The sequence below is a fragment of the Podarcis vaucheri genome (assembly GCF_965113315.1).
Source record: "Podarcis vaucheri genome assembly, chromosome: 15".
Classification (NCBI taxonomy): Eukaryota; Metazoa; Chordata; class Lepidosauria; order Squamata; family Lacertidae; genus Podarcis; species Podarcis vaucheri.
Genome location: NC_138753.1, coordinates 11,737,527 through 11,763,131, shown reverse-complemented (window position 1 = coordinate 11,763,131; position 25,605 = coordinate 11,737,527). Strand labels below are relative to the sequence as shown.

General features: G+C 46.5%; 1 long non-coding RNA gene across 1 annotated transcript; it reads right to left on the bottom strand.

The window, feature by feature from the left end:
- Positions 1-1,337: 1,337 nt before the first annotated feature.
- Positions 1,338-21,091, bottom strand: LOC309519986. The gene is made up of 2 exons (XR_014214107.1): positions 20,125-21,091; positions 1,338-1,408 (listed from the first exon to the last, which is right to left on the bottom strand). It is a non-coding gene; the product is annotated as an uncharacterized lncRNA (long non-coding RNA).
- Positions 21,092-25,605: the final 4,514 nt, after the last annotated feature.

Here is a 25,605-nt window from a genome sequence, read left to right as displayed (position 1 = left end):
GAGTTGTAGTCCCAAAACATCTGGAGGGCTGAGTTTGCCTATGCCTGTTCTGGCATGTCTTCCAAGAGAACTGCAGGCCCTCCAAGTGTCCCTATTTTCCAGTGACATTCCCTGATTTACAGAAGCTGATTTGATCCTAGAATGCCCTGCTTTTCCTTTCATCGGATAAATGTTGGAGGGTATGGAGTTGTCCAACCCCCAAGCTGTCTGAAGGCAGCCCTGTATAGGGAATTTTTAAAATGTTTAATTGTGTTTCCATATATCTTGGAAGCTACCCAGAGTGGCTGGGGCAAGCCAGTCAGATGGGTGGGGTATAAATAAAACAACAACTACAACAATAGAATCATAGAATTGAAGAGTTGGAAGGGACCTTTGGGATCATCTAGTCCACCCCCCTGCAGTGCAGGAATATGCAGCTGTCCCACATGGGGATCGAACCTGCAACCTTGGCATTTTAAGAGCCAGTGTGGTGTAGTGGTTAAGAGTGGTAGTCTCGTAATCTGGGGAACCGGGTTCGCATCTCCGCTCCTCCACATGCAGCTGCTGGGTGACCTTGGGCCAGTCACACTTCTCTGAAGTCTCTCAGCCCCACTCACCTCACAGAGTGTTTGTTGTGGGGGAGGAAGGGAAAGGAGAATGTTAGCCGCTTTGAGACTCCTTAAAGGGAGTGAAAGGCGGGATATCAAATCCAAACTCTTCTTCTTCTTCTTCTTATAAGCACCACACCCTAACCAACTGAGCTATCCAGGTTTATAATAATAATTATTGAATAGGAATCCCTATTTTCATCGGAGAAATGTCGGAGCATATGGAACTGGAGCTTGTTGAAAAGCTAAACATCCCACAGGAGAGTTCAGCCGTGTCCGCCTGACAAACGTGGCCCACAGTGGGAGGGGGAGGTAGCAATCTGGTCTGCCAGTCTCCCCACCAGTGTCATACAATAATTTGGGACTGTAACAAAATGTTGCTGTGTGCAGTGATTCAAATCAGTGCACCAGCCAGCTGTCCGATCTTTCAACTACTCCATTCCATTCTCCATCAATGAGCATTCGGGGCCCATTGAGCATGTTCGCTCCTCACTGGGCTGGGGTGGTTTTATGTGTTTGTGTAGTGGTTGGGTCCCCCCCCCATTTTTAAAGAAAAAATATTTGTGCAATCTATACAAAAATAGCACAACAGGGACAACATCAGCCAGCGCACAGGTTTTGTGGTGTAGAGGGAAGACACATTTGTAAGGTGGCAAGATCCTTCTTTAAATGTATTGCACAGGTGGGGTCCAATAACACTGAACTGAACTGATAAAGGAAGGAACATGAGGTGACCATCGCTGTGCTCACCTAGAAAGCCTTCTTCATCCACTATGATGGTATAGTCCTCTGGCGTCTCTGTTAAACTGAAGAACTTGCACCTGAAATAGAGGAGGGGGGGGGGAAACTGCTTTAAGCATCTGGCAGAACCATGAAACCCTAAGCATGCTTATGGAACACATTTCAGAGGTCAACACAACAGCAACAACACAAGAACATCTCTTTGAGTGATAAAGCTGGGAGCCGCAGAGAGAGACATGCCTTGCTCTGTGCCAAACCTAAGCTAGACTTTGGGGCTTCTCTGGAAACAAACGCAGAAGCAAGTCTGTCGAGGTTCTTCTGGTGTGACACCCTCTAGCTCAGGGGTAGGCAACCTAAGGCCTGGGGGCTGGATGGGGCCCAATTGCCTTCTCAATCCGTCCCGCTGGACGGTCCGGGAATTAGTGTGTTTTTACAAAAGTAGAATGTGTCCTTTTATTTAAAATGCATCTCTGGGTTATTTGTGGGGCACAGTAATGCGTTCATTCCCCCCCCCACCACAAAAAATATAGACCGGCCCCCCACATGGCCTGAGGGATGGTGGACTGGCCCCCTGCTGAAGAAGGTTGCTGACCCCTGCTCTTACCTATGCTCCGGTTGTATATATACCTTCTGGAAAGAAGGTACAGGGTTATAAAGACGAGGACTAGCCGCCTGAGAAACAGTTTCTATTCAAATGCGATTTTGGCTTTAAACGCAGTGTAAGGTAGTCTCTATGGGAGTATATTGTATTTAATTATGGGGTATCAGAGTTTTTAGGGGGTTAACCAGGATGGGATAGCAGGCTTGTTGGTTTCTGAATGTCTGGTGTAGATTTTTTCAATTTCGTTGTTCTGTATGGGACAATGATAATAAAGATCATCGTATCGTATATGTAAATAGCTAAAGATACCATACCATTGGCCTTCATTCTAAGAAAATCAAACTCTGGAAGAGGGTTTGGAACCCCTGGAGTCTCCCACCACTTGGGGATTGGGGTGGCATGTAACACAGAGTTTTAACCTTTTTTTAACCCTGGGCATCCAGAAAAGAGGCCTTTGAAGATGATCTCAAGGTCAAGAATGGGAAGAGGCCATTCTTCAGGGAACCCAATCTCCAATCTCCTAAAGGCATTAAAAATGTCAAATCCAGCCAGGAACAGGCAAGGAACCAACACAGATGATGTTGCTCTGATATACAGCATGCATCCTGATACGAGGAATTGTGTGTTCCCTTTTCCAGATTATACTGCTAGTGCTTTTGTCCATTTATTGCATTGTGGAACAGAGGCTTTTTGACCGATACTCTGGCGTGTCGCGCTAAATGGCAGTCGCACCAGTGGGCATGGTGAGATACAACAAGAGATGACATTGGACAGAGCCCAGAACCAGACTGAAGCTGGTGCAGTCGCTTAAACATTGGCAAGATATGGTTCCAACCTCCTGGTCCCAAACAGCAAGTCCCCTGCTACATTTTGAATTTGCTGTAGTCAGTGAATGGCTTTTTTTTTTTTTTAAGGCTTTGCACACAACACATTTGGGACAGTCTAATCTGGAGTTTACCAGCGCATGGATAAATATTAGCTCAGAGAAGCTCAGCTCAGAGTTAGCAGGGTTAGGGAATCTGCTGACGAACCACATAGACACTGTTCAGGCGTTCTGTCTGAAAGGGGATTTCCCAACACAAGTGGAGAGCAGAGATGGCGCAGTGGGGTGTGCCTCACTCCCACCCCAATGTCCCCACATGAGCCAGCCCTGACCAGGCCATGCTCAGCCTCCCTGGATTTAGTAGGAAGGTCTGAAGTGGTCACCTCAATGTGGTCATGCTGTTGCCAACTGCAGAAAAAGTGGCTGGGCTCATGAGGCACATTTAATGCCCTAATAATGCCAACAAAGGTCCGTATAGTTAAAGCTATGGTTTTCCCAGTAGTGATGTATGGAAATGAGAGCTGGACCATCAAGAAGGCTGATCGCCGGAGAATTGATGCTTTTGAATTATGGTGCTGGAGGAGACTCTTGAGAGTCCCATGGACTGCAAGAAGATCAAACCTCTCCATTCTGAAGGAAATCAGCCCTGAGTGCTCACTGGAAGGACTGATCCTGAAGCTGAGGCTCCAATACTTTGGCCACCTCATGAGAAGAGAAGACTCCCTGGAAAAGACCCTGATGTTGGGAAAGATGGAGGGCATAAGGAGAAGGGGACGACAGAGGACGAGATGGTTGGACAGTGTTCTCGAAGCTACCAGCATGAGTTTGACCAAACTGCGGGAGGCAGTGGAAGACAGGAGTGCCTGGCGTGCTCTGGTCCATGGGGTACAAAGAGTCGGACACGACTAAACGACTAAACAACAACAATGCCACTTTAAAACTGTCGTGGCGTCACAGAACCACAGCACTGTAGGTTTAGAAGGGATTCCCTTTCCACCTGCATCACCCAGCCTGGACACTGAAGTCCAGCGTGTGGTCCCCCTCCTTGCGAGAAGTGAAGTTACAGGGAACCAGGCAGAGGGCTTTCTCAACAGTGGCGCCCGCCCTGTGGAACGCCCTCCCGTCAGATGTCAAGGAAACAAACCACTACCTGACTTTTAGAAGACATCTGAAGGTAGCCCTGTAACGCGAAGTTTTTAATGTTTGATATTTTACTGTGTTTGATCTTTTAATTTGTTGGAAGCTGCCCAGAGTGGCTGGGGCAAACCCAGTCAGATGGGTGGCCCATAACATACCCTCCAACATTTCTCCGATGAAAATAGGGATGTCCCATTCCACAATGATAATTGCACTGTTTATACCCCACACGTCTTACTGGGTTGCCCCAGCCACTCTGGGCAGCTTCCAACATATATAAAAACATTAAACGTTAAAAAAACCCTTCCCTTTAGAGGAAGGTCATTGGTATGTGGAAGGTGATAGGAAAAGAATTTACTGCTTGAGGGTTGCCATATCAAAGGTCCGCTCCTTTTTCCTATTTGTAGAATTTGGAACTCTGCATGACATAGTGAGAAGCCACGATGCCCCTCTGCGCCCCTCCTGCTTTACCACTGGACGGATCCTGGAAAAAGGGGCTGGCCGGAGCCTTGACTAAGAACACCCCACACAGGAACAGGTTGTTGCTGGTCTTACTTTTGTATCCTTAGCCACTGACCTAAGTTAACAGCACCCCAAAAGTCCAGGCTACCACCTGAAGAACAACAGACCTTTGCAGTAGTACTGAAGGCCATCAAGAGAGGGGTGAGACAAGCCTCGCTTGGCAGGGATTTCCACAACTTAGGGGCGGCCACAGAAAAGACACCTGCACCTGCCACTCTTCCAACAGCTTGCTTTTTTTGTGTTGCTGTTGCAGGTGCGACTGAGACACATATTTTGGGTATTGTTTGGCTTTGTTTTTATATGCAGTTGTACCTCGGAAGTCAAATGCCTTGCGAGTCAAAGGTTTTGGCTCCTGAACTCGAACGTCCGACGCAGGTTCCGCCGGTTCTGATTGGCTGCAGGAGTTTCCTGCAGCCAATTGGAAGCGGCAGCTTGGTTTTGGAAGTCGAACGGACTTCAGGAACAGATTTCGTTCGACTTCCGAGGTATGACTATACCAAAACAGCCATCCACTTTGGAAAGCCATTTTATGGCGGGTGGGCCAAGGAAAATGGCACACAAATCATTCTTCGAATCAAATGAATATTCCTGTGTCAACAAGAAATCTGTCCAGGAACAACCCACCCAGGGCTAGATGATCACCCTGACAAGTGTTTCCAAGCAAATTCCAAATTTCCTTAGAAGTTACTGGACGCAGGAGATGTTTGGACTGGCTGGCGTGGAAGAGCAGGCATGTAATTAATACCGTGGCAGAGGAAACAGATCTGTATCTTGGAACAGCTGGGCGGCTCGCTTTTTGCAAACTTGGCATATTGAGGGGGAAGCGAGGCAGCCAACTGACTTAGCAATAAAAGAGAGAAGCCCCCCACCCCCAATGCCATGTAACCCAGTAGGCCGTGAATTCTCCTGAACGCACATCTCCCCTTCTAAATTACTCTTCCCTTCTGGAATTTTGCACGCAAGCCAGCCATGTGGTGGATGAGTGTGTGGAGATCCTCATGCACAGTGTGAGGTCTCCTGCTATGGGCAATCGGGTGTCCTCCCTCGACAGTCCTCCACAACAACCTGCCGTCTGGACTGAGATGCATGAGGGGCTGCCCTTGGAGGCTGCACCTGGTGCATAACACCTGAAGGAGCGTCTCCATCCACATCGTTCTGCCCAGACACTGAGGTCCAGCTCCGAGGGCCTTCTGACAGTTCCCTCGCTGCAAGAAGCCAAGTTACAGGGAACCAGGCAGAGGGCCTTCTCAGTAGTGGCACCCGCCCTGTGGAACGCACCCCCACCAGATGTCAAAGAGAACAACAACTACCAGATTTTTAGAAGACATCTGAAGGCAGCCCTCTTTAGGGAAGCTTTTAATGTTTAACAGACTACTGTATTTTAATACTTTGTTGGAAGCCGCCCAGAGTGGCTGGGGAAGCCCAGCCAGATGGGTGGGAAACAAACAAACAAACAAACAAACAAACAAACAAATTTATGCAGCTCCTGGGATGGTAAATGGGGCAGTTCGATGGGACCATCATGCACCACCGGTCCTGAAGGCCCTGTGCCGGCTGCCAGTGAGTTACAATTTCCAGAGTGGTCAACTATCAGTTTGCCTTCCAAAGGAACTCTGGGAACTGAAGTCCAGTGAGGGGAATAGAAAGGCTTCCAATCAACTGCAAGTACCCTTGGCAAACTACAGTTCCCAGGATTCTCTGCGGAAGGCCCTGACTGTTTAAAGTGGCGTAATAGTGCTTTAAATGTACTGAGCACATGGGCCACTGTAGATTTTTAAGCCCTGTTCCCCACAAAGAGCTACAGTTTCCAAAGTGGTTTAAACAATCAAGCCCAGGGAATACTGGGAACTCTAGTTCTGTGAGGGGAAATAAGCAACTGCTAACAACTCTTAGCACACTTATTGTACCACAGAGCTCAGGATTCCTTCGGGGAAATCATGACTGCTAGTGCTGTAACAGTTCTTTGGATATAAGGTATGGATGCAAGGTGTTACAAACTACAGCATAAAGCCCGAAATGGCTTAGCGTTGTAGAGTAGGAAGGGACCACAAGGGACAATGAAGCTGGATGTTAGAAGATTCAAGAAAGGACTTCTTCATGCAGTGCCTAGTTAAACTGTGGAACTCCCTCCCACAGTGGGAGGCAGTGATGGCCAACAACTTGGGTGGCTTTAAAAGAGGACTGGGCAAATTCTTGGAGGATTTCTAAAGGCAGGAAGGTTGACATGAGTGAAGGTAGTTCTTGGGTAAGAACGTTAAGCCTTCTCTGTACTTCTTACTGCATTGCTTTACAATATAACTCAACCAATCGAGATTGAGCAGCTCCCTCATCCAGCTGCCTGCAGAATGTTGACCGAGTCTCTCAGAGTAGTCAATGGGGTGCCTTTCAGAGGTTAGTGGACTACAACTCCCATCATTCCTGATCACTGGCCGTGTTGGCTGGAGCTAATGGGACTTGTAGTCCACCTGGAAAACATCCCTCCGGCTAAGCCTGTCCAAACAGAATTTGGTTTAAATCTGGCTTGCGATTCTGGCTTGATAAGGAGGAACAAATCAGGACATCTGGATCTCCCAAGAAGCTGGTTTGCTTCCTGGGTAGATGCTTTCCAACTCTGGCTTGGGTCAGCCAGAGCTGTGCACACCAGTTTTCTTAAGTTGGTGTTCTTGGTTTATCGCTACAAGTGAAGGTGGCCAAGAAGTGGCTGCTTCCATATGCAGTAGAAACTTACTTAATTAAGCCCCAGCGCTTGGAAGAGACACAGGTCCTACAGAGTAAAACTAAAAAGGAGCCCAGTCCTGCACATGTTTCACATAACTCAGAGGCAGCTCAAAACCAAGGAATGAACAAAATCAACCACCATTCCAAGCCTTACTGTTTGTATTTGAGAAGGTTCCAGGCTCTAAGCAATGTCCAAACCACCACACGGTTCACAGGAAGTTAAGCAGGGCATGCAAGTATGTATTACGGACTACATGAAAACGGTGCACAGCCGTGTGGGAGGCTGGAAAGTCCAATGGCCTGTAGGCTAATTTCAAAAATGCTCTGGAAGCTCTGGCAAGAATGACCTGTCATTTCCCCTTCTGGTTGCTGGGTGGGCGGGAAGAGGGAGGAAGGCAGAGGAAGAAGCAGGGAGAGGAGGAGGGGAAGTGACTGGTAGGGCAGAAGACAGGGAGATCTAGGATAGATTACCACACTCTGTTATACGTGGGGCTGCCTCTGAAGACTGTTTGGATACTTCAGCTGGTGCAGAATTCAGCAGCCAGGTTGCTCACTGAGAAAGGACTGTTTGAGCATATAAAGCCAATCCTGGCCTGACTGGCTTTCTGGGCCTAATTCAAAGTACCGGTTTTGACCTCTGAAGCTATAATAATAATAATAATAATAATAATAATAATAATAAGTTGGCTAGAAGCAATGGGCAGCTTTGCCAATCCCATAAACAAACTCAGTCCCTCCAGCAGCAAAACTTTGGGGGGGAAACTTCCCACCCCAACACAATGGCACAGCCAGCAATATTATATTAAATAATACCGTATCAATCGAATTACAACTCTTCTTAGAATCATAGAACTGTAGAGTTTGGAAGCGATCCTAGTACAGTATCATCTAGTCCAACCTCCTGCAATGCAGGAATATGCAGCTGTCCCATATGGGGATCGAACCTGCAAGCTTGGCGTTATCAGCACCACGCTCTAACCAACTGAGCCACCTCAATTTCCACGCATCCCCTAAGCATAGAAATGCTCTACCTGTAGGCAGCCATGTCAACTACAACACGAGTGGCAGGAAGGCTCAGTTGAGCTGCTTAATGGAGATTTATCAATCCACTTGGAGAGGCAACCTTTGTGAAGCAAACTCTCCCCAAGGGTGGGGCTTGGGGAGGGAGAGAGTGGGGCAAGCTGTGGGAGGGGGGTGTGATGCTTGAGGGGGTGAGAGAGGTGCAAAGGAAAGTGGTTGGTTAGGTGTGTGGCAAGCAGCGGCGTAGCGTGGGTTGTCAGCACCCGGGGCAAGGCAAGTAACTTGCGCCCCCTAACCCGGGGCAAGGCAAGTAATTTGCGCCCCCTAACCCCTAACCTGCCGCCGCTGCCAGCTTCTTTTTGCTGCTGCCTGGTCTGGTCTGGTGTGGTTCTCTCCCGTGCTCAGCGCTGCGCTGGGCGGCCGCTGCACTGTCCCTCCCCCAGATAGTCCCTCCCTCTCTCTCCGCACCGCACGCCTGGCACCCACCCCCTCCACATTGGGCGGCGACCCAGCGGCTCGGATCGGATTCGCACAGCCAGCACTGCAGTGAGAGAGAGTGAGTGAGCCAGGTAGGGGCAGAGAGCTGCGAGTGCGAGCGCGCCCCCCCAGATGTTCCGCCCAGTGCGGCCGGCCCCCCCCCTACACCCACCACGCTACGCCACTGGTGGCAAGGGCGAAGGAGTTTGTGGGGTTGATAAGTGAATCGGGTGATAGCCCTTAGTATTATGTACAGGGTGAGTCCTTTAAAAGTGGCCCCGTGGATACAGAGTACACATGTTCCACAGGGCCTCTTTTAAAAGACTCACCCTGTACAGTGGTACCTCGGGTTAAGAACTTAGTTCATTCTGGAGGTCCGTTCTTAACCTGAAACTGTTCTTAACCTGAGGTACTATTTCTGGGTTAGCGGAGTCTGAAACCTGAAATAGTCTGTAACCCGAGGTACCACTGTAGTTTCTAAGTGCATCACCATTAATAGCAATAATAATAATAATAATAATAATAATAATAATAATAATAATAATAAACACTGCACTCCCACCTGTTGTTGTCAATATTTTTTTCTGGACTCCTTTTATATATTTAATTCATTTGTAACCAAAGATCAAGAAAACACAAATTTTAATAATAATAATAATAATAATAATAATAATAATAATAATAATAATAATGTCAAAATGATCACAAATGATTTAGCTGAGGTTCCTGCATTGCAGAAGGTTGGACTAGATGTCCCTGGGGGGGTGTCCTTCCAACTCTATGGTTCCATGATTATGGCTGAGTTTGGTTCTGAGAACCCAGTTCCAGTCTCCTTCCACAGCCTGCTGGCAATCTGGGACTCTGGAAGCTCTTCAGATATTACCTCTATGTGACCCCCCTCACCCCCCCCAATCCCAGTATGTCTTGGCCCTTTGACTCTCTCTTAATGGCCCTGTTTTTCAAGGGGAAGCAAGAACAGGCTGTGCAAAGCGATGTTTGTGTCTCTCTCGTTCTTAGCTCGAGAGTCCAGAGTAAACTTATTTGTGGCACAGCTTCTCGGGTCAATATGTGCAAAGTCTTGTGTAAAAGGAGTATTCGGCGCAGGTTAAGTGTGGGTTAGAGAGCAGAGGCAGGAAAGGTGGGAGGAGGTCATCGCAAAAGCTGGTCAAATATGTACTTTGCTTTATGCGCAAAGGAACCCCACAAAAAGGCGTTTCAAGGCAGAAAGCCGCAACCTTTGGCAGGAGACACACTTGAGCGTTGTCAGCAGTCCTGCTGGACACTTGAGGCAGTTTACTGCCACCCCCCACCCCCCAATCAGCCGCCTTGTTTTCCCATTTTAAATGTGATGTTGAAATCCTAGCATAGGTCGGAGATAAAAACCGACTCGATTTGTTATTTTTGACCTGCTTTCCTTTCAGGAGATGTACGGAGCAGCTTTCAATATTAAAAATGATAACATATTAAAGTGGAGATAGACAGTTGTTGCAAAAAGAATCCCACACAGGCCATGCGTTTAAAAGTCATGGTCTCTCACGAAGAATCTTGGGAACCGCAGTCTGTTAAGGGTGCTGACAGGATTGGGTTTTGTTTTTTTAAGACCCGTTCTCCTCTAAGAGCTACAATTTCCAGAGTGGTCAACTGTCACTCTGCCTTCCAAAGGAACTCTGGGAACTGAAGTTCTGTGAGGGGAATAGAGGGGTTTCCAAACAACTGTCAGCACCCTTAACAAACTACAGTTCCCAGGATTCTTTGCAGGAGGCCCTGACTGTTTAAAGTGGCGTAATAGTGCTTAAAATGTACCGTGCAGATGGGCAACTCTAGGTTTTTAAGCCCTGTTCCCTGCAAAGAGCTACAGTTTCCAAAGTGGTTTAAACAATCAAGCCCAGGGAACTCTGGGAACTCTAGTTCTGTGAGGGGAATAGGCAACTCCTAACAACTCTCAGCTTGCTTATTGTACCACAGAGCTCAGGATTCCTTTGGGGAAATCATGACTGCTAGTGCTATAACAGTGCTTTAGATGTAAGGTATGGATGCTGCCATGGGACGCGGGTGGCGCTGTGGGTTAAACCACAGAGCCTAGGACTTGTCGATCAGAAGGTCGGCAGTTCGAATCCCAGCGACGGGGTGAGCTCCCGTTGCTCGGTCCCTGCTCCTGCCAACCTAACAGTTCGAAAGCACCTCAAAGTGCAAGTAGATAAAGAGGTACCGCTCCGGTGGGAAGGTAAACGGCATTTCTGTGCGCTGCTCTGGTTCGCCAGAAGTGGCTTAGTCATGCTGGCCACATGACCTGGAAGCTGTATGCCGGCTCCCTTGGCCAATAAAGCGAGATGAGCACCGCAACCCCAGAGTCGGCCACGACTAGGCCTAATGGTCAGGGGTCCATTTACCTTTATGGATGTGACCAAAGGCAGTGACCAACCAGTGACTTCCCATCTAAGCCACTTTTGAGGCTGGTGGAAGCTCCCTCTTGCTTGGCAAAGCCCAAGGGCTTGCTGCATCAATGATTTTCTGATTGAGAAGCATGAATAAAATTTGAATGCAAAAGGGGCCAGTAAGCAACCCAGCCTAATGCTTCCTCGAATATTTTGGCTGAAAGACCTACGCACAGTAAGAGATGATAATAAGTTGAATGTCATGGATGGGCTGGACGCAGAGGATTGGTGGGAGGAACCAGATGGGAACCCCCAAGGGAAGAAGTCTCAGAGCCTGGGGAGTGGTGGTGGGACAATGACGGGTAGTCAGAGGGAGAAGTCTGGGAAGAGGAGGTGTTGGGAGATGGAGAGGTAACAGGGCTTAGTGAGCAGGGAGAGTCTGTGAAAGAGAGAGGTCCAGAATCAGAGGCAGAAGTGGAGGCTGGAGAAGAAGAGGGCAAGAAGCCGAGATGAATCAGGCTGCTGAAGAAGCCAGTGAGTCTCCCCCTCCTGCTACCCTTTTCATGGTCTCCCAAGAGCAGGAGAGGTATGAAGATGGAGGAGCAAAGACAAGGCGAAGAAGTCTCAGATTTCAAGGGAAGGATCCAGGGGAGGAGGAGACTTAGGGAGCAGTGGGAAGGCAAGGACCTTCAGTCCTCACAACTGTCTCATTGGGGCAAGTCCTACTGGGAAGAGTTGCTGTGCTCACTAGACCTGAGCTGTTTCTTTGAATAAACAGTTAACTTCACAGCCACATTGTGAGTTCTTGCTGACCTTATCCCAACTCCCACCTTGTCAGAAGACAATACTGAGCTAGATGGACCCAATGGTCTGACGCAGTGGAAGCTGCTTCCAATGACTAACAGATTTGTTATGGCCGTTGTAATTTAAAGAAGCCTTTCCGCCCCACCTTGTGGCTCACAAAGGGCCGCCGAGGATTCAGGCAGATTTCACCGCACGCAATAGTTCCTCCTTGAGAAGAGCAACAGTAGAAGCTAAAACATTAAGTGATATAAACTCTTTGGAATTTCAGATCTTGGTAGCTAATGAGTCACTTGTTTCGGAGAGATGCATTTGTGGCAGGCAAGCGCAATGAGGCTGTCAGAATATTATGACATCTCTGCACATCAGACAGACGCGTTGAGTGGCTAACATTTTACAACTATGTTTTCCTTGGGTCCAGAGGAAACCCACTGAACTTATTGAACATGACGAACGTAGGTCCATTAATTTCAACGGGTCTACTCTCGAGGCAACATCCACACTATTCATTTAAAACATTATGATACCACTTTAAACAAGTACCCTGGGGACTTTTGTTTGTTACGGGGGCTGAGATTTATTAGGAGACCCTTGTTTCTCTCAGAGTCCTACAATTCTCAACCATCAATCTGTCTTTTGGGAGTTGCAGCTCTGGGAAGGGAACATGGGTTTCCTAACACCTGTCAGCACCCTCAACAAACTACACCTCCCAGGATTCTCTGGAGGGAGCCCTGGCCATTTAAAGTGGAATAGTAGTGTTTTAAATATATAGTACAGATGGGCCATCGTCCCTATTTTCATTGGAGAAATTTGGAAGGGTATGCAAGCCCCATGGGGGAGAGCTGAACCCCAAAGTAGGAGAGCTTCAGTAACAGAGGCTGCACCCAGACACCACACGTTTAATTGCATGGTGTGGCTGTAACCAGATAAGTAAAAATGGGAGATGAAAAGGCACAATAAAGGACAACAGGGAGAGGAAGAATACTGACCGGGGGGGGGGGGGTTTTCAAAATGTAATCGCTGCAAGATCTCCTCATCTGCCACCTCACTTTTTATTGTGCAAATTCTCCAAATTCCAAGCCAGGATAAACCAAAGTCGACAGCCTGGATTATACAGATTAAGGAAATGCACTTGCTGGGTTTTGCTTCTGCTAGTGGGGTGTGTGTGTGTGTGTGTGAGAGAGAAAGAACTCTCAGAATACTCAAGCCTTTGCTCCGCTGGAAGCTGTGTCTTCGTGGTCTCCAGCATTTTCCCCACAGCGAAAGGGGCTAGCAAAAGACAGAAAGCTATTATAGAATTGTAGAGTTGGAAGAAGGGACCCCAAGGGTCATCTAGTCCAACCCCCAGCAATGCAGGAATTGCAACTAGTGCATCCTTCTGCTTATAAACCTCCAAGGAAGGAAGAGTCCAACACCTCTCGTGGGAGTCTGTTCCACTGTCAAATGGCTCTTATGCTCAGAAAATTCTTACTGATGTTTAGTCAAAATCTCCTTTCTTGGAACTTAAAGCCGCTGGTTCAAGTCCTACCCTCCAGATCAGGAGAAAACAAGCTTACTCCATCTTCCATGTGACGGCCCTTCAGATATTTGAAGATGGCGATCCTATCTCCTCTTTTCCAGGCTAAACATACCCAGGGCGGCTCCTTCAACCATTCCTCATATGGCTTAGTTTCCAGACCCTTGATCATCTTGGTTGCCCTCCTCTGCACACGTTTCAGCTTGTCAACATCGTTCTTAAAACTATAATGCCCAGAAATGGACTCAGTACTCCAGGTGTGGTCTGACCAAGGCAGAATAGAGTGGGATTATTACTTCTCTTGATCTAGATTCTAGACACTGTACTTCTGTTGATTCAGCCTAGGATAGCATTAACCAAGAACAGCATTAGCAGTCATAGAATCCCACAAATAATCCTGGGAACTGCAGTTTAAGGTGGTGAAAGTTGTGAGTTGACCCCTCAAAGAGTTACAATTCTCAGAGCGGTTTAACAATCAATTCCTCTTCTCAGGGAATCCTGAGAATTGGAGCTTTGTGAGGGGAATGGTGGTCCCCTAACAACACCGTTTACAAACTACAGTTCCCAGGATTCTTTTTTGGGGTAAGGAGTATCATAGTGCTTTAAATTCATAGCGCAGAAGGTACTAAGTTGCAAAGGTGCTGCGGAATAGTGTAACTTGCCCATAACTTTTTAAAAAACGCATTGGTTTATAGTTAAGAGTTTTGCTATTCCCTACTGACTTACGTCGGGACGCGGGTGGCACTGTGGGTTAAACCACAGAGCCTAGGACTTGCCGATCAGAAGGTCGGCGGTTTGAATCCCCTCGACGGGGTGAGCTCCCGTTGCTCGGTCCCTGCTCATGCCAACCTTGCAGTTCCAAAGCACATCAAAGTGCAAGTAGATAAATAGGTACCGCTCTGGCGGGAAGGTAAACGGCGTTTCTGTGCGCTGCTCTGGTTCACCAGAAGTGGCTGAGTCATGCTGGCCACATGACCCAGAAGCTGTACGCCGGCTCCCTCAGCCAATAAAGCAAGATGAGCGCCGCAACCCCAGAGTCAGCCACGACTGGACCTAATGGTCAAGGGTCCCTTTGCCTTTCTTTACCTTTACCGACTTACTTCAACACAACTTCTCAACAAAGAATGGGGAGATTATGGCTTCGAGTGAGAAACATTAAAAAATGGAGACAGGGTTTAGGAGATGTAAAATAATAATAATAATAAAAATAAAAAGAATCCTTTCTTTGGTTTGCCCCAAAGTGTGCCACAACAGTCACCACTTTCTCTGCCTCTGGAATGGCAAATGGAAAGGAGAGAAAGCTTGGCGTGGGCAGGCCTTACTGCTTGGGCGACATAGTTGCCGATCTCCATTCTGCAAAAATGAATTTTCACATCTTAATCCTAAACCTACTTATTTGCAAGTATGCAGACTGAGTGGGATGAAGATGGTGACCTATTTTTAGGGGAGGAGCTCTAGCAAGAGATTAGGATCTGGGGTTCAGGTTAACAGAGTGTTCCTAAGCATGCGCAAAGTCCCTCTCGTTCAACAAGGATGCATCTTTACCTAACAGGAGCCAATTTGTGCTTCTGTTGTGTTTAAACTCAACAAATCTCACTGTAGGCAAAAAACGCCTGCTATAATAATAATAATAATAATAATAATAATAATAATAATAATAATAATAATTCATTACCCGCCCTTTACCCTAAGGCAACAGGGCGGCTCACAACAATTTAAAATATAACATTAAAACAAATTACAATCACAAGAATTGGGTGGCTCCTAAAAATACACATCTCAAGTGTCAAAGAGCAGGACATGAGAAGGCCATTCACTCAGCAGCTTCCAGAAATTAACCCACATGATCTCAGTGTGTGATCGCACAAGTAGGACACAGGTGTGCTCTGTTTGGATGTTACCACAGAAGGCAATTGTAGCGCAAGTGGTTGAGAGTCAGCATGGCATTGCCAAGGCTGGGCTATGGACAGAGTCATAGAATTGTAGAGTTGGAAGGGACCACAGGGGCAGCATTTGAAATTAGCTGAGTGCTGGGCACGTTTTGAGAAGGGCAACTGGCCTTTTTTGCGAGGAAGTGGAGGTGTTTGGTTGCCAGGTTTGGCACCTAACATCTCCATCTGGCTGGCGGGCGGGTATGGCTGTGATGCTGTTCCAGTCAGCTGGCCTGCGGGGCAGTGCAGCAGCAACACACACACACACATCTTTTGTTGCCACAGTGCCCTGCGGATCCCCTGGCTCACAAAGCACCAAAAGAGGCACACCTTCTGGTGCTGTGCGAGCCAGGTGATTCGCACGCACGCATATCTTTTGCTGGTGCGCTGCCCCACAAACCATTTGCTTCGTAATTTGGTTGTTTTTCAAAAAAATGCAGGTAGACATAGCGTTGTGATGACCATATCCTAGCTTTAAGGTGCCACCTGGCTCCTGGATTTTATATCTCAGTTTCTAACCCTGCACAAGGGTCATCTACTCTAACCCCCTGCAATGCAGGCATGTTTGGCCCAATGTGGGGCTTGCATGGTCCCCAAAATTAAGAGTCTTACGCTCTACCAACTGAGAAGCCCAAGGTGGGGCAGAATCTAGGAAGCAGGAACTGTGAGACAAGTCACTAGTCAGGACTGGAATCCAAGTGATCAAGACAGAACAAACGAAGATCAAAGAACAATGAAGGATCCAGAAACACACTCAGGAAGATCCTGATGCTCAAGCAGTGCTCAAGTGAAACAGGAAGTTCCCTTTTGCACTCCTTCCCCTCCAAGAAAATCCAATGGCCAGTCTGGGCTGGCGGAGTCAATCTAGGGCCAGAAGCCACTGCCTGCAATTCAGTGGCTCGTCACATGGGGCAGACACATGCGGATCCTGCAACTCTCTTCCATAATAGCACCCACACTGTCCAACAAGGGCAGGCCAACACCAGACATTCAAAGCACAATCAGTACACATTTGAAGGACATGATTTCCCCCCCAAAGTACCCTGGGAGCTGCAGCTTGTTGAGGAATTACATCTTTGGGAGGGGAAATTGCAGTTCCCAGGATTCTTTGGGGATGCTTCAAATGTATGGTATGACTCTGCCCATTAATGTCTTACTCAGCCACACAGTCTCACCGTGGGACTTGGACCATTTCTTAAGGCCAAACCACACATGCACATGTTTATTCAACACACACACTTGCCAATTCAGCAATAAATTGGGGGTAGTATATTGGGGGGGGGGAGCAAATGGCATCATCTGATACCAGAAGTGAATAGTCAGAGAAAAGCACCTTAAAGTAGTCGGGAGTGTTGGTGAGACAAGCTAGGAATTAAGGGGCAAGCTTTGCAGCCATCTGGGCTGTCAGTCCTGGAAGACCTGCTCCCTGCCTTGCAGGTCTTTCTTTCCCCACCTGGCCTGGGAGGGTAGGACCCAGACTGACTCCAACTACAGAAGCTGAGGTTGCTGAACGGACTCTTAGGCTGAGGTGTTGTTTGTCAGTTGTTGTTTGTTTCGCTGTTTTTTGCATCTATAGTTGTGATTTGTATGGAAACTGTCCAGTTAGGTTGTCTATTTTTTTTAAAAAATGTTTTGTTTAGTGTTTATGACTACTTTTACATTGCAGTTATGTCTTTTCTTTCATGCTGTAAGCTGCTTTGAGCATGGTTTGAACTGTGGAAAGGCGGCACACAAATAAAATTATGCATGCATGTATCTATGTATGTATGCTCCTGCTTCCATACTTCTCTGTTGAAAGTTAACATGTGCCACAATCCAGAATTATGTTCAAACAAGGGAGCATGCACTTCCAGTTGTGGGGAACCCTTCACCCTCCAGATGTTGCTGAACCACATCTCCCATCAGGCCCAGAAAGGCTGGCCAACGGCCAGGGATGATGGGAGTTGTAGTTCAGCAGCATTTGGCAAGCCAAGGGTTCTGCTTGCCTGCCTTAACCCAAAAGGATTGTGGCAAGGATGAAAGAGTCTGGATTGAAGCAATGTAAGGAAACACCTCCCCCAAAACAACTCAAGAGATTGCTATACAGTCTAAATGAAGAGTGGAATTTGTCCCCCAATGTCAAAATATGAAACCATTAACATAGCTGTCAAGCGCCCCTTATTTGGTGGGACAGTCCCTTATCCCAGCGCCATGTCCCGCTGCTGTCCCTTATTGATGATGTCCCTTAAATAAGCTACTGAAGGTAATGGGGCCCTTTCTATGTCCAGCTGTGCTTTGTCAACAACAAACTGTTGCTGTTTTTTTTTGTGTTGAATATATTGTTGTTGTTGTTTAGTCGTTTAGTCGTGTCCGACTCTTCGTGACCCCATGGACCAGAGCATATATATATGCTATATATGCTATATGGTAATTTATGGACCTAATAAGTATCTAAAGCCATTTGCACGCAACAAAATATGTATTTTATCAAAGTAATTGTTGATCCCTTATTTTCGAGGCTGCTGGTCCCTTATTTTCAAATCTGTAAGTTGACAGCTATGCATTAAGAATTAGCGCCTTCCAGCAATCAGGGTTATCATGGTATAAAAATTTCCTAGGAGCTTGTAAACGAGTTGTGAACTCTGTACTACTTATCCTTAATCAGTAATAATACTTAATATGTATGCTTCTTTAAAAACAAGAAAACAAAGGAGAGCATTCAAAAAGGATGAAACACACCCACCCGCCAACAAACTGAAATGGTACGTCCCAAAATACTATTGGCCAATTTATGTATCCAGCAGAATCCAAGTGGCAAAGCAGCAGTTTCCGGCTGTACCACATCAGACTGTAAGTGGGTTTGTTTTGTGTTTTCCATTTTGGAGTGGGAGGGAATCTCCCTGCACAGAGAGAAGTAGCATGTCAGGAAAAAGCATTCAGCTTTGCCTTTTATGAAAAATGAAGGTATATACACACACACACACACACACACACACGGAACAGGCAAGCTTCACTGGAAGTGGTGTAGCCCAGGAAGTGTTTAAACACTTGGTTTTGCTCACTGAACTTTCGGCAATAGGTCCAATGCTGCTGAGAGCATCACTGGCAGTGGGGAGACTGGTACATGACTCCTGCCGTGTAAGTAACAGGCCATTTTGTGGCAGGTGGCAACAATTCTTCACAAAGAGGCTGGTCATGGCATATGAATCCAACTCTTTTTTTTATGGAAGCTTTTCCAGGATTTCTGCAATGTGTTAATCACAGATACAATAGAACTTTGTGCTCCGGTGTAAACCCCACATTTTAAGACAAGAAGAAATTAAAGGTTATCGGTGACATCTGAAAAGCCTTTGGGATTCCTCCCAAAAGTGCCACAATTAACAATGCAACAAAAGGGAATCTGTCACGATCCATTGGGGGGGGGGGGCGGGGGGAGAGAAAGAACGAACTAAATGTTTAAAAATAATTGTGTTGCATTTTAACTGCAAACAAGTTGAAATGTAAACAAGCTGTAAACAAGGTAAAGACAGATAACATTACACAGCAAACAATGTCAACTGCCATGCCACAAATCAGGGGGACATTTCAAAGCAATGAAGTTTAAACTTGAGATAAGGGATAGTAAGCAAATTAAATGGCAAACATGCCCATTCATTCAGCCACACTATTAAGGTGGGGTGGGCGGGGTGGGGGTAGAGAAACATGTCCTTCCCCTTCATTTTCAATCTGCAATTCAATTTTTAAACAAATACACACACACAATTTATTAGCAGTTTCCCCTGGGCCCCAGGAGTGCTTGGTTATTAAAACTGGTTTCTGAAGTGGATTCCAAGCAGCAATGCAAAAACACTTAATTCCAAACCAAGAGTGGAGTTTAGGAATTATTTCTCTTAACCCCCATCTCTGCTCTATCTGCAATAGAGGGGGGGCGGGAGGGGGGCGGAGGCAGCACTCAACCCTCTATTTACAATATATTTGCAATTCAAATTGTCTCCATCCAAGAAGCAATGGTATTGAGTGTGTGTGGTGAGGAAGGGGGGCGGGTGGCTATTCGCTTTACTTCTTGGTAAACATAATAATACAGTCTTAAAAACAACAACAACAGCAACTCGATATATTCACGGATCTTATAAGCCGAACCTTTGACTTCATTTCTCCCCCGCCTTCATTTTCCAAAAAGACAGGAAGAAAGAAAAATATGAACAACATGATATTGCAGGAAACCCATGAAAGTCGCCTCCTGCATACTTAGCAATAAACGTACCTTTTTGACTAAACGCTACATGGTCTTAACTGCTAGCACAATTCTGTGCACAGAAAATAAAAACACACATACACACCAATACAGCCCTCCTCTGCCCCCTCCCCCCCTCTTCAGGGCTGCCCTTTGTTGTTCTGACCGAGTCCTTAGTTTTTCTTTGGGGGGGGAACCCCCCACTTAACCCTCATTTAATTCACTTTTTATAAAACACACACCGCCGCCTAAACTTAGCAATGCACGCAAAGAAAACCCCTGCCGGCAGCTGTTTAAATCCATCAGCATCTTTTAAAGCAGATTTGAGGGTTTTTTGTTTTAAAAAAAGACTATATGGGGGGGGGGGGAGGGGAAGAAGGGGCGTGTTTGTGCAGAAACTCACCAAAAAAATAAAACGAAAAGCTCTCGCTGGACCGGCGAAACCATTTAAGGATAGCAATAGGAAAAGAAGTGGGGGTGGTCGGGTGGTGGGGGGGTTTGACCCATTAACCCTAACCCTCCCCACAACCTTGATTCCTGTTTGGGAATTAGTCAAGCCCCTGCCCCCCCCTTTACAGCAGTGCTTCGTCTCGTTGGCCTCTTGTTAAAGCTGGCAAGGCTGCTGAGCAACACCCCCCCGAAAAAAGGGGGTCCCCCGTTACCTGGTCTTGGAGGAGAGAAATGCTAGCTTGATCAGCCCGTAGGTAAACAACTGGATTCTCTCCTTGGCGACACTAGCTACTTTTAGTCGGTGCTCTAAAATGTGCAATTCCATCTTTTCCTCTTTTTCATTTGTAGTTCATCAGTTTTGGGAGTCTCTTGTTTGTTGCCTGGGAGGTTTCGGGGGGTGGGGAGGAGCAGGAGGAGGAGGAGGAGGATGAGGATGGGGGGGGGTGTCTTCCTCTTTGTCCGAAAGGGGTATTTTCCCACCCTCTTCCTTTTACGTCTCCAACGCAGGCAGAGAGTGGAGGAGGAGGAGGAGGAGGAAAATAATGACTTTGAAAAAGGGATGGAAAAAGAAGAAGAAGAAGATATTATTTGTCATGGAATTAACAAGGCGGTTGGTTGCAGGGGGGGAGAGGGAAGATTTTTGCTAACTAAAGAAGTGGCGCTGATGGAAGGAGAGAAAAGAAAGAAGCAAAGCCAACAAAAAAAAGAAAGAAAGAAAGAAAAAAGAGGAGGGGAGAAAAGAACAGCTGAAGCTGGAAGGAGAGGGGAGAGCTTCAGAGCGCAGAAAAAGCGGCTGCAGTTTCAATGTAACAAACAACTTGCCAGTCAAAGGGGCCCGCAAGTGGGCATGCGCAGGAGCGCGGAGCATTCTGGGAGGTGTAGTCCAGAGGGCGGAGCACGGATCAGGAGTTGGGGGTTTTTGCCTTGTTTATTTTTTAAGGACTCCCCTCCCACCCCCTCCGTGAGGTGCTTCCAAAATAAAAGAGTCCTTGGCGAGGCGTCCGGGTGCCTTGCAAACAGAGACAATTCTTTCAGCTGATCTTCTTGGCTTTTACAAAACGAAGCGTTTCAAATGATACCACGATTTAGAATGGAATGTTGTTGTTGTTGTTTAGTCGTTTAGTCGTGTCCGACTCTTCGTGACCCCATGGACCAGAGCACGCCAGGCACTCTTGTCTTCCACTGCCTCCCACAGTTTGGTCAAACTCATGTTTGAGTTTGAGAACACTGTCCAACCATCTCGTCCTCTGTCGTCCCCTTCTCCTTGTGCCCTCCATCTTTCCCAACATCAGGGTCTTTCCCAGGGAGTCTTCTCTTCTCATGAGGTGGCCAAAGTATTGAAGCCTCAGCTTCAGGATCTGTCCTTCCAGTGAGCACTCAGGGCTGATTTCCTTCCTTGATCTTCTTGCAGTCCATGGGACTCTCAAGAGTCTCCTCCAACACCATAATTCAAAAGCATCAATTCTTCGGCGATCAGCCTTCTTTATGGTCCAGCTCTCACTTCCATACATCACTACTGGGAAAACCATGACTTTAACTATACAGACCTTTGTTGGCAAGGTGATGTCTCTGCTTTTTAAGATGTTGTCTAGGTTTGCCATCGCCTTTCTCCCAAGGAGCAGGCGTCTTTTAATTTCGTGACTGCTGTCACCATCTGCACTGATCATGGAGCCCAAGAAAGTAAAATCTTTCACTGCCTCCATTTCTTCCCCTTCTATTTGCCAGGAGGTGATGGGCCCAGTGGCCATGATCTTCGTTTTTTTTTTATGTTGAGCTTCAGACCATATTTTGCATTCTCCTCTTTCACCCTCATTAAAAGGTTCTTTAATTCCTCCCCACTTTCTGCCATCAAGGTTGTGTCATCTGCATATCAGAGGTTGTTGATATTTCTTCTGGCAATCTTAATTCCGGCTTGGGATTCATCCAGCCCAGCCTTTTGCATGATAAATTCTGCATATAAGTTAAATAAGCAGGGAGACAATATAGAATGGAATACGGTCTGCAAAACAAGTTCTTATGAAGTGATGGCCGTGGAGGAGAGGGGCAGGTGGGGCTTGTCCACCTAGGAAGGTAGCCCGTCTTCTAGGAGAAGGAAAACTCTGATCCTAACTGACCTTCCTCTGCCTTGCAGCTCTATTTATTGGTGAGAAAGGCTTCAGGAGCAAACCCTGAGGAGCAATCTGATGCCTTGCGGGACATCTTCAGGAGAAGAAAAGTCTAAGGAGTAGACCCTGCACAAATCTGGAGTGGAGCCTGTTAAGTTGTGGGTGAACATATCAGACGACACAGCAATTCTTCAGACAGCTCTTGTTTATTCACAGGCCAGAACAGAACTAGGCTGAAGGGTTCAGCCAACCTGCTTATATAGATCTCAACTACAAAGCAACAGTAAAAACTTTCTGTAACTATCCAATCACTGAACGCCACTTTCAATTCCTTATTTGCATATGTGGACCTGAGTGAGAACTATCTACAGTACCCCCTGCTGGCCCAGGGTGAGAACTTCAGTACATAACAGAGTCCCTAAGATGGTTGGATGGTGCCTTGTGCGCCTCCTTCCAGCAACTCCTGCAGCCAAGCTGCTGCCAAATGTATTGCTCTGCTTTCCTTTGAACCACATCAGCAAGGATGAGAGAAGGGTCTTGTCATCTGGGCAGCCCAGGACCTCCATACACACTGCCCAGGTTTGCGCTCTGGAGAAGTCACTTTGGTGCTTCTAATGCTCCACAAACAATGTGGGAGGCATCGGTTACGAGTTACCAGTCTTTGCAGCCACAGCTGGCGCTGTGATTCCCTAGCACAGAGCTTTCTAAACAGTGTGTGCTGATATGTTAGTGTGTTGGCTGCAGTGTGTGGGTGTGTTGCACAAATGATTGCCGTGCTCATCCCGGGGCAGGAAAGGGGTTAGTTTAACCTCTGGTTTGCTAGTAAAACTGAATTACTGTCACGAAATGATGCATGTCTAAAAAAGCATGTCAGCAACATGAAAAGTTGGGAAAGCTCCACTAGTGATTTGACCTTTGGCAGTGCACTCCATTGTCTTTTGAGACAGATGAGTGCCATAATAGAAGGGACTTTTTTTCATATGTGGTGGGATTGTAAAATTATAAAGAAATATTGGGAAATGATCTATGATGAAATGAAGAAGATGTTTAAAACAACCTTTGTCACGCAGAAGCTTTCCTACCAGGTATTACAGGAGTGGACTTCCCAAAACCACAAAAGAATTTGTTTATATATGCAACTATGGCCGCACGTACTTTATTAGCACAACATTGGAAGGAAGAAGGTGTCCCAGCTAAAGAAGATTGGCAAGTTAAATTAATGGAATATGCTGAAATGGCAAAATTGAAAATGAGGAAGAGACGATAACAAATTTAAGGAAGAATGGAAGATGTTTATTGCATATTTACAGAAGCATTGTACACAGGTTGATACATTGTTGTTGTTTAGTCGTTTAGTCGTGTCCGACTCTTCGTGACCCCATGGACCAGAGCATGCTAGGCACTCCTGTCTTCATTTTATATGCCTGTTGTCTTCGTCTTTGTTATCTTTGTTAATACATTAGCAGGGTTTTAAGATTACTTGTAATTTTGTTATTAATGGATAATAGGTAATTTAAATAGGTAATTTAAATAGGTTCTAAATTTAATGATGGACATGCAGTATGTTGATAAATAATAGAACCAAGGAAGGGACAACTAGGGGGAAGTCAATTTGCTTTGTTTTTGTTTTGTTGTTGTTTTTATTTTTGATATTTTTGGAAAATTAATAAAATGTTATCAAAAAAGAAAAGGAAAAAAAGAGACAGTTGGATGAAAACAACATGGAGGAGAGGGCTACTGATAACTACGAACCACAATGGCTAGGCTCTGCCACCACAACTAGGGGCAGCAGTGCTTCTGAATACCAGTTGTGGAAAACCACAAGAGGGGTGTGTGCTCATGTGCTCGAATCCTGCTCTCTGGTTTCCCACAAGGATCTGTTCAACCACTGTGAGAACAAGATGCTGGGCTAGATGGGTCATTGGCCGGATCCGGAAAGTTCTTATTATGTTTTTAATTTAGTATAAAGCTTTGGAATGGGTCTTTGGTGGTGGTTGTTTTTTTGGAGAATTTGTGAACGGAATGAAGCTCCACCATTCCCGAGTTATGCCTCAGTCCAAGCCATGGGTAGGCAAACTAAGGCCCGGGGGCTGGATCCGGCCCAATCGCCTTCTAAATCCGGCCCGCGGACGGTCCGGGAATCAGCGTGTTTTTACATGAGTAGAATGTATGCTTTAATATAAAATGCACATCTGGGTTATTTGTGGGGCATAGGAATTCATTTGTGTGTTTCCCCCCAAAATATAGTCCAGCCCCCCACAAGGTCTGAGGGGCAGTGGACCGGCCCCCTGCTGAAAAAGTTTGCTGACCCCTGGTCCAAGCCATGGGGAACCACTAACAGTGACTTCCCCCAAAGACCTTGGGAAGCAGACAGAGATATAAGGCATCAGGTGATGCTGGACCAAGTTTTGTTCTGATTTCTTTGTGGGATGGTTATATAGCCACAATTGTTCCCACTGCCCTCATCCTGATTTGCTTGTTTGGTGTTTATACACCTTTCCTGTTACTCATTTGTTCACCCAACACTTTCCAGTGCATTTTCCTGTCGCTTTCCAACCAGCAACAAGTCCTTTAAAATAAAATAAAATAAAAAAGTAGATTTGTTGCAGTAGAGCGGAGCTTTCCAAAATGTGTGTCGAGACACATTAGTGTGTCAGCTGCAGCGTGTAAGTGTGTTGCGCAAATGCTCCCCACGCTCCGCCGAAGACTGGAAAGGGGTTAGTTTAACCTCCAGTTTGCTAGCAAAACTGAATTACAGTGTCGTGAAATTGTGTGCCACCCAATATGAAAAGTTTGGAAAACTTTGCACTAGAGCGACAGAGACATGCTATACCTTTAAAGCAGGTTTGAAACACATTCTTTCCCTCAAAGAATTCTGGGCACTGTAGTTCACAAAGGGTGGCTTGGAATTGTAACTCTGTGAGGAGTGAACTACAGTGCCCAGAAACAATGTGCTTTCTAGTGTGCACAAGCCTAATTTTGCAAACCTAAAGTTAGGCTACGATCCTATGTGCATTTTTCTGACAGTTGGTCCCAAAGAACTTACTGAGTAGTAGATTGTCACTTCCTGTGGGTCAGCCCCACAACAACATAACACACAAACACCCACATCTGACATTTTGGTTTGGAGCTCGGGACAGGGGAGAGTGTGTGTGTGACAGCAGACACAGGACGTGCCTTTTAGCCACAAATAGCTGCCATTGCAATATTTACACCCCCTCCTCTGCCTTTTTGTAAGGGACTTTTGTGGAGAGATCTTTCAGCTGGCCGAATGGAAGACGAAACACGACGCTTTGTTCGAATACCACCGGCAATGAAGTTGGGAGGTGGGTGGAGAGGAATATGGAGAAAGCATTTTATTTATTTATTTTCGCCTCGGGTCTGTGCTAGCTTCTCTCGCCTGCTCTGGAAATTTCAGCCGTGTTGAGTTAGTTGTGTTCCGGGAAAGAAAGCTACCGGTACTTCTCTATGGTCAACATCACTTGAGCTCCTGTACTGTAGGAAGAGGGTGACAGCAGACTCTGACACGGTACATTTAAAGCACATTTCCCCCCGAGAACTGAAGCTTACCCTCCACAGAGCTACAAT